The sequence below is a fragment of the Mandrillus leucophaeus genome, unplaced genomic scaffold, assembly GCF_000951045.1.
Source record: "Mandrillus leucophaeus isolate KB7577 unplaced genomic scaffold, Mleu.le_1.0 Scaffold9, whole genome shotgun sequence".
Lineage (NCBI taxonomy): Eukaryota > Metazoa > Chordata > Mammalia > Primates > Cercopithecidae > Mandrillus > Mandrillus leucophaeus.
Window position 1 is genome coordinate 944,198 of NW_012109807.1, and position 12,547 is coordinate 956,744.

The following is a 12,547-nucleotide window of genomic DNA, read 5'->3' on the forward strand; positions in this document are numbered from 1 at the left end:
GCAGAGCCCAGGCAACAGGTCCAGGCCCTGGCAGGGAGGAGGCTGGTCCGAGCCTACATCTCTCTCCTGGCTGCCTGGCTTTCAGAAGCATTCTTTAAAAAAATTTTTTTTCCTAGTGCTTCAGCATGTCTTTGTGCTGAGAGGAGCTGTGTCATGCTGGAATTCTTTTCACAACAAACTAAAGAACCCAGCTGTGGCGCTGGCTGCAGCCTGAGAACCTGCAGCGTTGCTGTATGCAGTTATTTACTAAGGGGAGCAGTGAGGCTGCTGAGGTGGGGTTACTTGTGCAAATCCTCAGCAGGCTTTGCCATGCTGGCAGAGCTGGGGTGGGGGACTGTGGGCATCCACCGTCCGGGTGGGATGGGGTGGGGCGGGGCTGGATGGAAGTGCAAAGGCACTTCTGGGATCGCAGAGTTCAAAAGGGCCACAGAGCTTATCTTACCTCCCTCCCATTTTATAGATGAGGAAACGTAGTCAAGAAATCGAGTGTGTGATTTTGCAAGAAAAAGGGTGGTTTGCTCCAAATAACTAGAGCCGGTTAACAGTGACAAGTTTATCATCCATTTGGCCCTGGCTAAAGGCACAACTTATGCAGTTACCACGTGACAACTTGCAGGGTTATTGCTACCACAGCACACTTCCCTCAGCCCTCACTCATGGCAAGAACAAAGCATCAATACCTAAGGAAAACACACTTGCTATTGTTTTGGCATGGGAACCCCTTTCTTATAACTCTTCGGCATGGTCAGCTTGTTTACGATGCCCCCAAAGAGCTGGCGAAGATCTGAGGATTGACTTTGGAGGGTCTTGGCAGTGCTACTATATTCTTATTATGAATAAAAATTTTAAACCCAAGCTGATAAACATATTTTTTCACACTGAATTCATCAGGAATACATTAACATTTTCTAAAAGGTAAAGACAGAAAAAATGAAAGAATTGAAAGGAGAATATTAGGATGTATTTGGCCACTAGGATCTCTGTTTCCATCAGCTCCTGTGTATAAGCCAGAACTTCACCCCGTATAACTAATGCACAGGGAATTAGCCTATGGAATAATGATCATTCCTGATGAACAGAATAAGAGCTTGTTCCCGTGTATGCGCAGAGCCATTCATCCTAAGAAAGAAATCTGGAGTGAAAGCGCACAGCATATTTTGCATAGGTTCTGTAAAAGGATCCAGGCAAAACAGGCTTTGCAACATTAGTTATGATCATATATGGAAAAAGCAGTTACTTTCTGGGGTGACATATGGCTGAATTGGTACAATGCCCAGGAATCTCAATGTCCCCCTTAGAAGGGTGAGCCCTGGCTTCATCTTTCACCCACATTGTCAGTGGGACAAACTGCACAGGCAGTTCGTGGACAGGTCACCGGTAAAGAAAATCACATCCACCTGTGCTGAGACCAAAGCTGCTGTTGGGCTCTGCACTTGGCAAGCGCTAAGGTCCCCTTCTGTGATCGTAAGTTTTTCTAAAGCAAGAAAATTATGAATGGAACCCAAGCCCATCTGCTTAAGATTCAAGCATGGTGACATTCCGTAGTAAACAACAACAGTGACAATGCTGACAAAAACACAACACATGTATTGTAAGGGCGATTCCACCTTTAAATGTTGAAAATTTCACCTTGCCCTGATACTCTTCTGTAACCAGTAAACCTATTTGCAACATACCTAACATGGCCAAGCCAATCAGTTGAGCCTGATTGTGGAAGAGATGGGGAAATGTGATCACTTGAATGTGTGATATTCATTCATCCACTCATTCATTTTGCTGACCATTAATTAATTCGATTAACCCTCCTGAGTACAGCTCTGTGCTAAGCATTAGGGACTCCAGATGATTCTTATCTTCAAGGCATCCAGCCTGGGGAGAAAAACAGACATACAACTAAGCTGCAGAGGGACACGTGCTTTAGTTATGGGGACACCTGGAAGGGAGTGAGGAACTCCTTACAGTTCACTTTGGGAAGCTGGGGAGGACTTGAAACTTCTAAGTGGCCCTGGGAGCCACTGGAGGTGGGAAGGGCCAGTGCCCGGAGGCCTGGGCCTGCCTGGCTGAGGATCCCAGCTGGGCTACTGCCTTGCTGTCTACAAATGATGGAGCCCTTCCAGCCTCAGCTTCCTCACAAGTAAAATGCAGACGGCAATGCCTCCTTCCAGTGATGTTGCGAGGATTCGATGGGAAGTTTCATGAAAGCGCTTAGCGGGGTTTCTGGTGAGTGCTCAGAAGGTGGTAGTTTGGTGTTGCTGGGGGAAGGGAAGCCTGGGCTGAGAACAGGGGCCGTGGAAAGTCGCAAATGGTCTTCAGTCGTCGGAAGGCACTGTTAGATTCACTGTTTACGAAGAACGTTTTGGGACATCTTGGTCTACGGATGAGAAGGAAGGACAGAAGCTGGCGAGCTGTGGGCCGCAGGAGCAGCAGGGAGGATACTGAGGCAGTCCACAGATGCAGCTGTGAGGGTGTCCTGGAGCTGGGGAGAGGGAGAGAAGTGGATGGGAGACGTGTTTGGAAAGTGTTAATAAGGTAGGCAGGACTGAGGGGAGAGAACAAGAGAGAGAGAAGGGGGCAGATTTTGATGAGAGGTGACAGCAACGGCAGGGACTGAGAGGAGCAGTAAAGCCAGCAGCAGGCTGAGGGAAGAGGGAGTGGCTTCCTTCAGAAGAGGCGCCGCCTCCCTAGCAGTGAGCAAATGTGTTTGGGAACATGTTCTTCCTCCCAATCCAGAGACGGATTGTTGAGATGATTCCTGCTTTCCGGCTCCCCGACACCCGCTGTTCTTTAGATCCGCTCAGCGGCACTTTTTCCTGTGCCATGTGCCCAGATCTGAGCGAGGCTTGGGAAGACGCGAACGGGCTGTAAAATCTGTCCCCAGAACAGGAGAGTAAGAACGCGCGGTGTGGGGCTGAGCTGAGTCCAGGGAGTGCGAGAATTTAGCAGTTGTGCTGTGCCTGGGCATTGCAGACTGTGCCACAGCCGGGCCTGCCTGTTCGGCAATGTGGCTGAGGAAGGGAGCCAGGGACGCTGCTGCAAGGCTGGCTGTGGGCAGTGGCAGGAAGCAGACAGAGGCTCTCTGGCCACTTCTCTGCCCTGGAGGCCCTGCTCCCTCTACTGCCCACTGCTGCGGACAGTTGCATCCTGGGGCTCTTTGTGGCTCTTCCATTAGTACCCTGGGGCTGGCATAAGCGACTCGTCCTCTACCTAGGGCATTCAGGCATTCATCAGTACTTGGTGAGCACCTCCTAGTGCCAAGCTCTGTCCTGGTCACAGGAGAGCACTCTTATCCGTGTGTGGTCCCTGTCCTCACTGCGCTTTGGGCCGGAGAGGAACTCTCTGTCTGATCCTTTTCCCCAACTGTGCCTTAAGGGGTTTCATCTCTTGCTAGAGCCCTTCCAGGCAGGCAGCAGGTCCTGGTTTGTGGGCAAGGGGTTCCTCCTCCATTTTGGAGCCTCGGCTGCCCTGCCTCCCCAGTGATCTGGTGTTCTGGTAGTTCCTCTCTGCGCCCTGGCTTTGAAGGCTAAGTAAGAGAAGTTGTATTCTGGAGACCAGCTCCAGGTTCCCCTGCAGAGAGCAAGCTCCAGGGACAGGCAAAGTGTGTGGCTTCAGAGAAGAGCGAGGATCTTGCCATCTCTTTTACAGGTTGGTGTGGCCTTTTTAGCAGCGTTAAACCCCTGATTGCTGTCATCAGTGGTGTGATTTTAGCAGATGCTCCCTCAGTACTTTACAATCAACCTGCACTGAGCACTTTGTGCAGGGGCGTGGCCTGGTCTGGGGACCAAGTGCTTTACATTATCTAAGCCTTACCCCTAGATCCTTGGAAGGCAGAGAGAATTTGGGAACATCTGTGCTATGAGCGTGGAAAACTGGGACTCAGGTAAAAAGGCTGGTTCCTGATTGCACCGTTGGTCATGGGTGAGTGTGGTTTTCGAGCTCTGATATTTGAATTCTGAGTACAGAACATGTTATAGTCTGGCCCACGCCCTCTTCCTGAGTTCTTGAGTTTTAATGATTTCATTTTCCACTCTTTTTAGGCACTTTGGCAAAGGAGTGTGAATTTTGGGGAAGCTCGAGGAAGAGGTACCAGGTAGAGAGAGGGCCAGGGCTGAGTTCATGGGCTCTTTCTAAACGGAAATGTCTCACATTCAAGTAGGTTATGGCATGTGTCAGGAATATCTTTTGTCTGTAACAGTGATAGGCAACATGCAGTCATCAAGCTTTAGGAATGCAAACATCGATCTAGTAAGTTCAGGGGCAAAAACCTCAGTTCAGGTGGTGGAGCCCCCTCGTTCCAGTTTGAGCAGTAACTGTGTCTCCAGCTGGAGCTGACCCTGCCAGGCTGGGACTGAGGAACCATCTACCAGCCCAGGACAGACAGAGGCCGACCCAGAGAGCTGGCATCTGAGGCCATGTGCATGCAGCTGGTGTCCTGGATTGGGGTTGCGAGAGAGACATAGTCCTCTATCCTTTCCACACATATCCTCAGGAAAGGATCTAGCAGGATGTTCATTTTTCACTATTTTGTGAGCAGTTGGTGGAGGAGGCAATGCCACCAAGGAAGCATTTTGCTACCGTTCCTTCCTATGTACTGAAGACATTCTGTATATGTGTATTTTACATATAACTCCTAAAAATATGTAGACCGTAAATATTTTTATTTGCCCTGAATTTTACTTTATGCAAAAAAGACATCATACTTGAAATTCTTAGTGATGAGAGTGAGACACCTGAGATGGCTCTGGTGGAAGATGGTAGGTGGTACCATACTTGGATTCCAGAAAGTGAGGCCTCCCTGTGTCTATGCACTGGGAATTGGTGGGGGCTCATCCCACTGGGTGTTGGAGGGGTGTCCTGTGGCTCCTGTAAATTGGAGGTTTCTTGCCATCTCAGGGGCCTGAGCCTTATATGTGGTGGAGAGACACCAGCAACAGGGAAGAGATGGTCAGTGGGGACAAGCTAGGTCAGCTTTGTCCTCAGTTCCATCCTCAAGATGGGCGGGGAACTTATTGCACCCAGTAAGTTCTCATCCAGATACTACCTTACCTCTGAGGTTCTATCCCTGGACATATTCTTTTATTTTAATTTAATTTTTATGAATGCATCTTAGTTGTATATATTTATGGGATACATGTGATATTTTGATACAAGCATACAATGTGTAATGATCAAATCATAGTAATTGGGATATCCATCACCTTAAACATTTATCATTTCCTTGTGTTAGGAACATTCAGTTCTACTCTTCTAGTTATTTCAAAATATGCAATAAATGATTGTTAACTATAGTCACCCTATTGTGCTATGGAACACCAGGTCTAATTTCTTCTATCTAATTGTGGTTTTGTACCCCTTAATCAACCCATTTTTAATCCCTCCTTCCTCTCTACCCTTCCCAGCCTCAGCCTCTGGTAGCCGTCATCTGTCCTCTACCTCCATTAGGTGGCCTTTATAGCTTCCACATGTGAATGAGAACACGTGATATTTGTCTTTCTTTTTTTTTATTTTTAATTTTTTTGAGATGGAGTCCTGCTCTGTCTCCCAGGCTGGAGTGAAGTGACGTCATCTCGGCTCACTGCAACCCCTGGGAATGTTCTTGTAGTACAAACTCCTGCACCTTCTGCCACAGCTGACACCTGTAGGATAATTATTCCAGCTTCAGAGGAAAGCGAAATGATGACCAGAGACACCTAGATATTGTTCTCATTGTGAGTGTGGCTTTCAGTCAGTTAACGACAGGGATGTTGAGGAGAAAGAGGAAGTGCATTCCAAAGGCGAGTCGGTGGTGGTGTTTGCTCATGAGGCCTGCACTGCTGCACTGGCCTTTTCTCTGGTCAGATTTTGAGGGGTTGCCACCTCAGAGTTGGCCACGAGAGCCAGGACTTCCTGGAGCTCCATCCTTTCTGGCATGAAGACCCTGATGGGTCTGGCAGGCTTTCTCACAGCGGGAATGTCACTGAGGGGTCCTACTCATGGGGTCAGTCAGGGAAGTTTGGTGGAACTCTGGGGTGGAACTCTGTCCTCTGTATGGACAGATACTGAGTCTAAGTTTAGCTGGGAGTCACTGCTCACATGGACACTGTGGTCTTCCTTAGCACTAGGCTTTTGGGGTTTGGCGTGAACTTGTCGATCACTTAAGATGAGATATGTGGTACTTCGGCCATTGAATTACTTATTTGTACAACTTAACAGATTTCTCAGGTGTGGGGAAAAAATTTGCAACTTAGACCAAGGACTTGCAAACTTTATTAGTACCTCTGCAGGTTTTTTGTTTTTGTTTTTGAGATGGAGGCTCGTTCTGTCGCCCAGGCTGGAGTGTAGTGGCACAATCTCAGCTTACTGCAACCTCTGCCTCAGCCTCCTGAATAGCTGGGACCACAGGCTCCCGCCAACACATCCGGCTAATTTTTGTATTTTTAGTAGAGATGGTGTTTCACCATATTGGCCAGGCTGGTCTCGAACTCCTGACCTTGTGATCCGCCCGCCTTGGACCTCTGCAGATTTTTAATCCCTTTGGGGGCAGGTATCACAACCTTCCATCTGTGAATTTCATGCAGCACCTACTAGTGACCAACACTTGCAGGAGGCTCCACCCTGATAGGCACTTTTCCACCCTCATTAGCCTCACCACGAACCTAGGAGGGATGTACGGTTCTTACCATGTTTCTCCTGTAACTGAAAAATTGATTTTGAGCATATGACTTGCTCAAGATCCCATGCTGGCAAGTGTCTGGGCTGGCCTTTGGCCTTGGTGCACTCAAGCTACCCTTTAAACCACGTGGAAGTCCAGGCAGTCCTGGGGAGGGTTTGTGGGTTAAGATAACCTGGGAAATTTTCTCCTGGCTTTCATGTTAGACTGAATCTACACAAGTGGCACAGCTCTCCAAGGAAGGGTGGGCCAGTCCCTCTAGGGGCCTCTCCAAATGTCCTTACAACCCTCATTGCCAGGAACTCTTTTTCTGATATTGAACTTAAATCCTCCTCACTCAAGGTTAAGCTGCAAACTTCTCATTGCATACTAGATGGGGATGAAGTTGGTTACAATGCTCTGTGTGTAAATCTACAGTTCTTTGAGTAGACACCCACCCACACACACACACACACATACACAGACACACTAAACAACCCAATTCCTCTACATGCTTTCCTTGCAATATAATAAAAAGCTCAGAGTTTCGACTTCAGGATTATTTTCTTTCGTTTGGAAAATATTCCCCCAATCAAATCTAACTTAACTTTCGATTTCTCAAAATTAATATTTTTCTAGCTGATACAATTTCTGTATGTATATTTTATGGCAGAAATAGTTAAATTACTGAGTTTTAGAAGTCCTGGCCTAGAGACTCTTAAAAATATGAAGTAGATAAACTTCCTAAAGCAATACACACCACATGTAATAAATTCTTGGAAAGGAAGTGTCCGTGAGCTTAAGAGTTAGGTGATACTGTCTCCCTGAATGGAAAGGCATTAAGAACTAGGATTTTAAATTTGGAACAATGTTTACATCATAGCAATTTGTACTACATAAGAGGAGAAGCTATAGCATTTGGCTCTATTCTATTTTTATTTCCATTATGGATTACTTTTGTGTGTTTCTATGAGATCCTATGCAGAAAGGAGTCAAAGCTGTGCAAATCAACAGGTTTCCATTTGGCCAATATCTGAAGTAAGGGGCATGGGTGCAGCAGGGTGAAGAGAGGGAGGTGGGATGGGAGCAGAACCTCCTGGAACCATACAGAGCTGCCCTTGCCTCCTTTTAGCTGCCCTTGCTCCTGCCCCCGGCCCTGGCCTGCATGGTCACAACCTCCTGCAAAATGCAGAAATGTCAGGAAAATGAATGGAAATGCCCATATGGTGGGTGGGGACTTCTAGGGGAGGGACTCATTTCTGATTTTGTTCTGCAAGAGAAGGTAAGAAAGCTAAAGCAAGGGAGAGGAGAAAGGGAGACGGGGAGAGAGAGGAATGGAGAGGAAGGAAAGGGGCAGGAGGCAGGGAGCAGCTGTCAGGAGGGAGAAGAAGCAGTAAACACCAGTCCTACCTCCGGGCTGCTAAAAACCTCCTCCGTAGACTCAGCCCCTGTAGGAGCTGGCAGTGTGGCCCCTACTCCTCCCAGTCCCCTTGCACCTGGTCTAGGCAGTGAGGTGGCGCTGGGGAGCACAAATGGCCCCACTCCTCAGCGTCCTTTACATTCTCCACTCCCTCCCTCCATGCCCATCCTCAGGGCACCTAGTGAGGACCTCCTGAGCCTGCTCTCCAGCGTGGGCTGTGCCACCCTTGCCTCCCCCTCCAACCTCCGCAGGCCTCAGCAAGTCCCTTCTCACACAGCAGATGCCCTGGCTCACCTCTCCTCACTAGCTGCCTCTCCTGTCCCCGCTGCCTGGAACCCTGTGCTTTTGCTGCCCAGAAGTGTTGGCAGTTTCCCCAAAAAAACCAAGTAGTGCACATCTTGCTTCCTAAGTCTGGAATAACACACACAACAATCACTACTCCACCTCATACCCATGCCAGGCATGGGCTCAGCCCTTGACATGCACAGCCCTACCAGGTAGGCACCAGGATTGTCTCTGCTTTCCAGCGCTTACACTGAAGCTTGGAGAGACTAGCCGATTTAAGGGGAGGCCAGCTGGCCTGTGCAGGAAGGTGTAATAGACAAGGAAAGGGACACAGAAAAAGAATGAATATACATCTAGCACCCAGTAAGTATCAGGCTATGCTAGGCGTGAGCGTTACTTCCGGATCTAAGATGCTGTGATTTGAATGCCAAGCAGTCATATTTTTTCTAGAACAAAGATTTTTGATCACTGTTTAGTCAGAAGAGAGATATTTCATCTTCTGCAGACTTTATTTTCTTGCTATTTAAGCCACGGCATTTTCTGGTTTGATAAGGTAAAGGGAGTCTCTCTCACCTGCCCCTTTTCCTATTGTCAATCTTCTTTTTGGTTCCTTTGCTTGCAGCTGTTGTCTGCCTTTGAGTCACACAGAACCCCTTGCAGGAAGAACTCTAGAGAATTTGGGAAGAAAGGGGGAGAGGACAGACAAAAGGTGCATTTTTTTTTTTTCAAGAAGCAGGAAAATGTAAGGAAAATAGAAGGTGTTCTCAAGTGTGTCGGCTGCTGCCTGACACAGGTAACATTTCTTTAGATGGCTTCGCTTCCCCTCCCTTATGCCTAGCCAGTTCTTCATCATTTTTTTACATCTCTTTGGGGACAGGGACATGAAAGTGAACTGCAGGTCAAAGGCAAGAATTAGGGGTTCTGGGGCCCTTTGTCAGATGGCCTTGCTGCTCCTTTGTGCCCATGCCTTCCCGGGAGCTGGTACAGTGGCTCAGCGCTCCAGCCATATCAGCCTCTGCTGAATGACAGCATCACACCTTCCTCCATCCCATTTACATTTCAAACTGCCACCTGCCTGCTCTTGATTAATTATTTAGTAACCCTGGCCACTTGTGAGCCTTTCGGAGCTCACGTTTCACGTCAAAGGTCCAATCCTTTTTTATCCAAATCTTCTTTCCCTAAATCCATGTGTAGTTTTCTGCATGAAATGCTGTGATATTCCTTTTGCAGCCTCAACACCCAAGGTACTGGCCTCCCTTCTTTGTGTTGGAAACTCCTGGACATTCAGCCACCGGGCATTCACAAGACTGGAGTCTACCTTCCCTACCTACTTCTGACTTTGGTCAACTCTATTATTATTGTTGTTATTATTATTACTATTATTTTTAAGACAGTCTCACTCTGTTGCCCAGGCTAGAGTGCAGTGATGTGATCATAGCTCACTACAGCCTTGAACTCCTAGGTTCACATGATCCTGCTGTCTCAGCCTCCTGAGTAGCTAGGACTACAGGTGCATGCTACTGCACCCGGCTTAACTCTATTTTAAAATAAGTAAATAAAGGAGTCTGGAAGGCACAGCCACAGGCTCTCTTCTGTTTTTAATTATTGATGGAATCTGTGTGAAGAAGTGGGAGAGATGTGGGCTTTAGAATTGGAGAGCATTTCAGTGTGTCCCTGGCTCTGGCACTTCTTTGCTGTATGAGATAATGGGTAAGTTACATACTCTGAGCCTTACTTTCTTTACCTCTACAGTGGGTATGGAAATACAGAGGCAGCAGGGGTGTTAAGAGGGATTCATGAAGGAGTAGCAAGAACAATACATGCTGAGTTCTCACCGTGAGGATTTGATGACTGTCTCAAACAGTGCAAGTCAGATAATCCACACAGGATCAGTCCTCAAGAACAGTCAGGATGGCCGGGCATGGTGGCTCATGCCTGTAATCCCAACACTTTGGGAGGCTGAGGTGGGTGGCTCACTTGAGCCCAGGAGTTCGAGACCAGACTGGCCAACATGACAAAACCCCCATCTCTACTAAAAGTACAAAAATTAGCCGAGCATTGTGGTGGGCACCTGTATTCCCAGCTACTCAGGAGGCTGAGGCTGGAGAATCACTTGAACCCAGGAAACAGAGGTTGCAGTGAACTGAGATTGTGCCACTGCACTGCAGCCTGGGTGACAGAGTGAGGCCCTATAGCAAACAAACAAACAAACAAACAAACAAACTAAAAAAACAGGTAGTTTATACCATGACACCTTTACCCTGTGTAAAATTCTTACCAATACTAATGTGAACTAGTATGAAAATTCCATGGTAAATAGTAACTTTTCAGTTTGTATCTTCTGAGCTTTGGAATTCTATTTCTTACACTAATTAGTTGTGTGACTTTAGAAAACCTATCTCATTTTTATGGGCCTCAGTTTCATCATCTGTAAAATGGTCCCCACTAAACCTACCTCTGAAAAGTGTGAAAAAATGAAAGAGGTAAGGTAGGTTAATACCTGGCACATAATAAGCATTCAACAAATGGTCTTGCTTTTTTGACATCATGGTTATTTAATATCTGTTCATAGATAAGCTTTTATCAATTCTCAAGAAAACCCCAAAGGAATGTTCATATTTTTCCGTTTTGTTACCAAAAGTATGATTAGATTTTAAAGAAAACAGAGCACATCTTTCACCACATGAGAATAAGGAATCTACTCTTTTTTGGCAAGAAAAAAAAAAAAGCCATAAACACAACTGACGTTAATTCTCTGTGCATATTGCATCTTGCCTCCCTGCTTTACAGTTTTCGGAAACCAAGCGTCCATCTGTCTCCAAAGACCTATTCTAGGTTCTAGAAAAGAAAACACCATCTAGATCTGTTGACGCTGTCGATTTGGCCGACTTAAAGCCCTTGCCTGACTTCCTCTGCTGGCGCGTGCGTGAGGCCGGGATGCTGATTTATGGCTGCCTCTGTTCCGCAGGTTAACCCCGTCGCAGGTCACTCCGCTCTGTTAATTGCATCCTAAACCTTCGTCGGTTCTTCGGCAGCGAAATCGCAGCAGAAGAGATGGCGCAGCTTGGTGCGCGTTGCTCATTTGTGCCCACATGAAAAGAACTGCCAGGATGCCCAGGACACCAGCCCCCTGGCTTCTGCGGTGCTTGTGCAGTCCTGAATCCGCCCGAGGGCTGTGGATCTGTGTCCACTGGCTGCATAGCCGACTGCCGGCTCCATGGAGGGGCCTGTGCCGGAGAACACTCACATGTTGACTTCTTTCTTCAGTCTAGGCCTTTCTTGGCCCCCTTGGTTATTCATTCTACATGATACACCTCTTATTGTAGTTCAAATGTGTCATGGAAGAGGCATTGAAGAGAGAGTGGATGCCCGTGTTTGTTGGCAGTAGGTAGCTTTTACCACTCCGGCTGTAGGAAAAGAACAAAAGGAGAAATTACATCTATTTCTCATATTTAAGGGAAAAGCAATTAAATTACCAAAGTCAGATTCTCGAGTAATTGCTGGGCCCTCGGAGGGGCAGGCAAGGTGAAGTGTGAGGCCCCAGATCTCTGTCTTGCGTGGGGCTGGCGTTGCCTGTTGGGGACTCCAAGCAGAGGCGGGGCCAGGGAAGGCAGCCTGCGGGGAGAAACCCAGAGCCCCTTGCCAGCCTCCCGTCCCAGCTGCTATCCATGCACTTGTGTAGCTTCCCGGCTGTCCTGGGGCCAGGCAAGAGGTAGCAGGGCTCCAGCTACAGAAATTATAGGAGGCGACTCTCAGAGCCTTGATTTCCTGCATTTGAAATACTGAGAACAGTGTCTTCCTTGCCTACTTTCTAAAAGCTGTTATGAAGATTACCTAGACTCATACCTGTGAAGGCTGGTGAAAGAATAAAGCAGCGGAAACACACAAGGTGTTAAAAAACTTCCTTTCCAACTAATTAGTAGATGAGTTCGAATCCCAAGCATACGGACAGCAGCAGTCACAGCAGAGGGCTGGGGGCCCCGGCCCTTGCCAGGTGACCTCCCATCAGTCAGGAGGACAATGGCATGTGGCAGTGCCGAGCACCACCTGGCTGGGATCAGTCCTCCTGCCTTCCTTTCTCCTTGTCCGGCCTGGGTCGGTAGCACGGTCCGGAGAGCCAGCAGGCGCCCTTTCCCAGTGTGCGGAGGCAGAGGAGCTGTCTGAACGTGCAGAGCCGCCGCTGTCAGCGCGGCTCGGGATCAGGAGCTGCCCTGCAC

General features: G+C 47.9%; 1 long non-coding RNA gene across 1 annotated transcript; it reads left to right on the forward strand.

Moving 5' to 3' along the window:
* Positions 1–754: 754 nt before the first annotated feature.
* LOC105531605 lies at positions 755–11,816 on the forward strand. The gene is made up of 4 exons (XR_001004830.1): positions 755–2,400; positions 4,035–4,149; positions 8,953–9,123; positions 11,299–11,816. It is a non-coding gene; the product is annotated as an uncharacterized LOC105531605 (long non-coding RNA).
* The last annotated feature ends 731 nt before the right edge of the window (positions 11,817–12,547 follow it).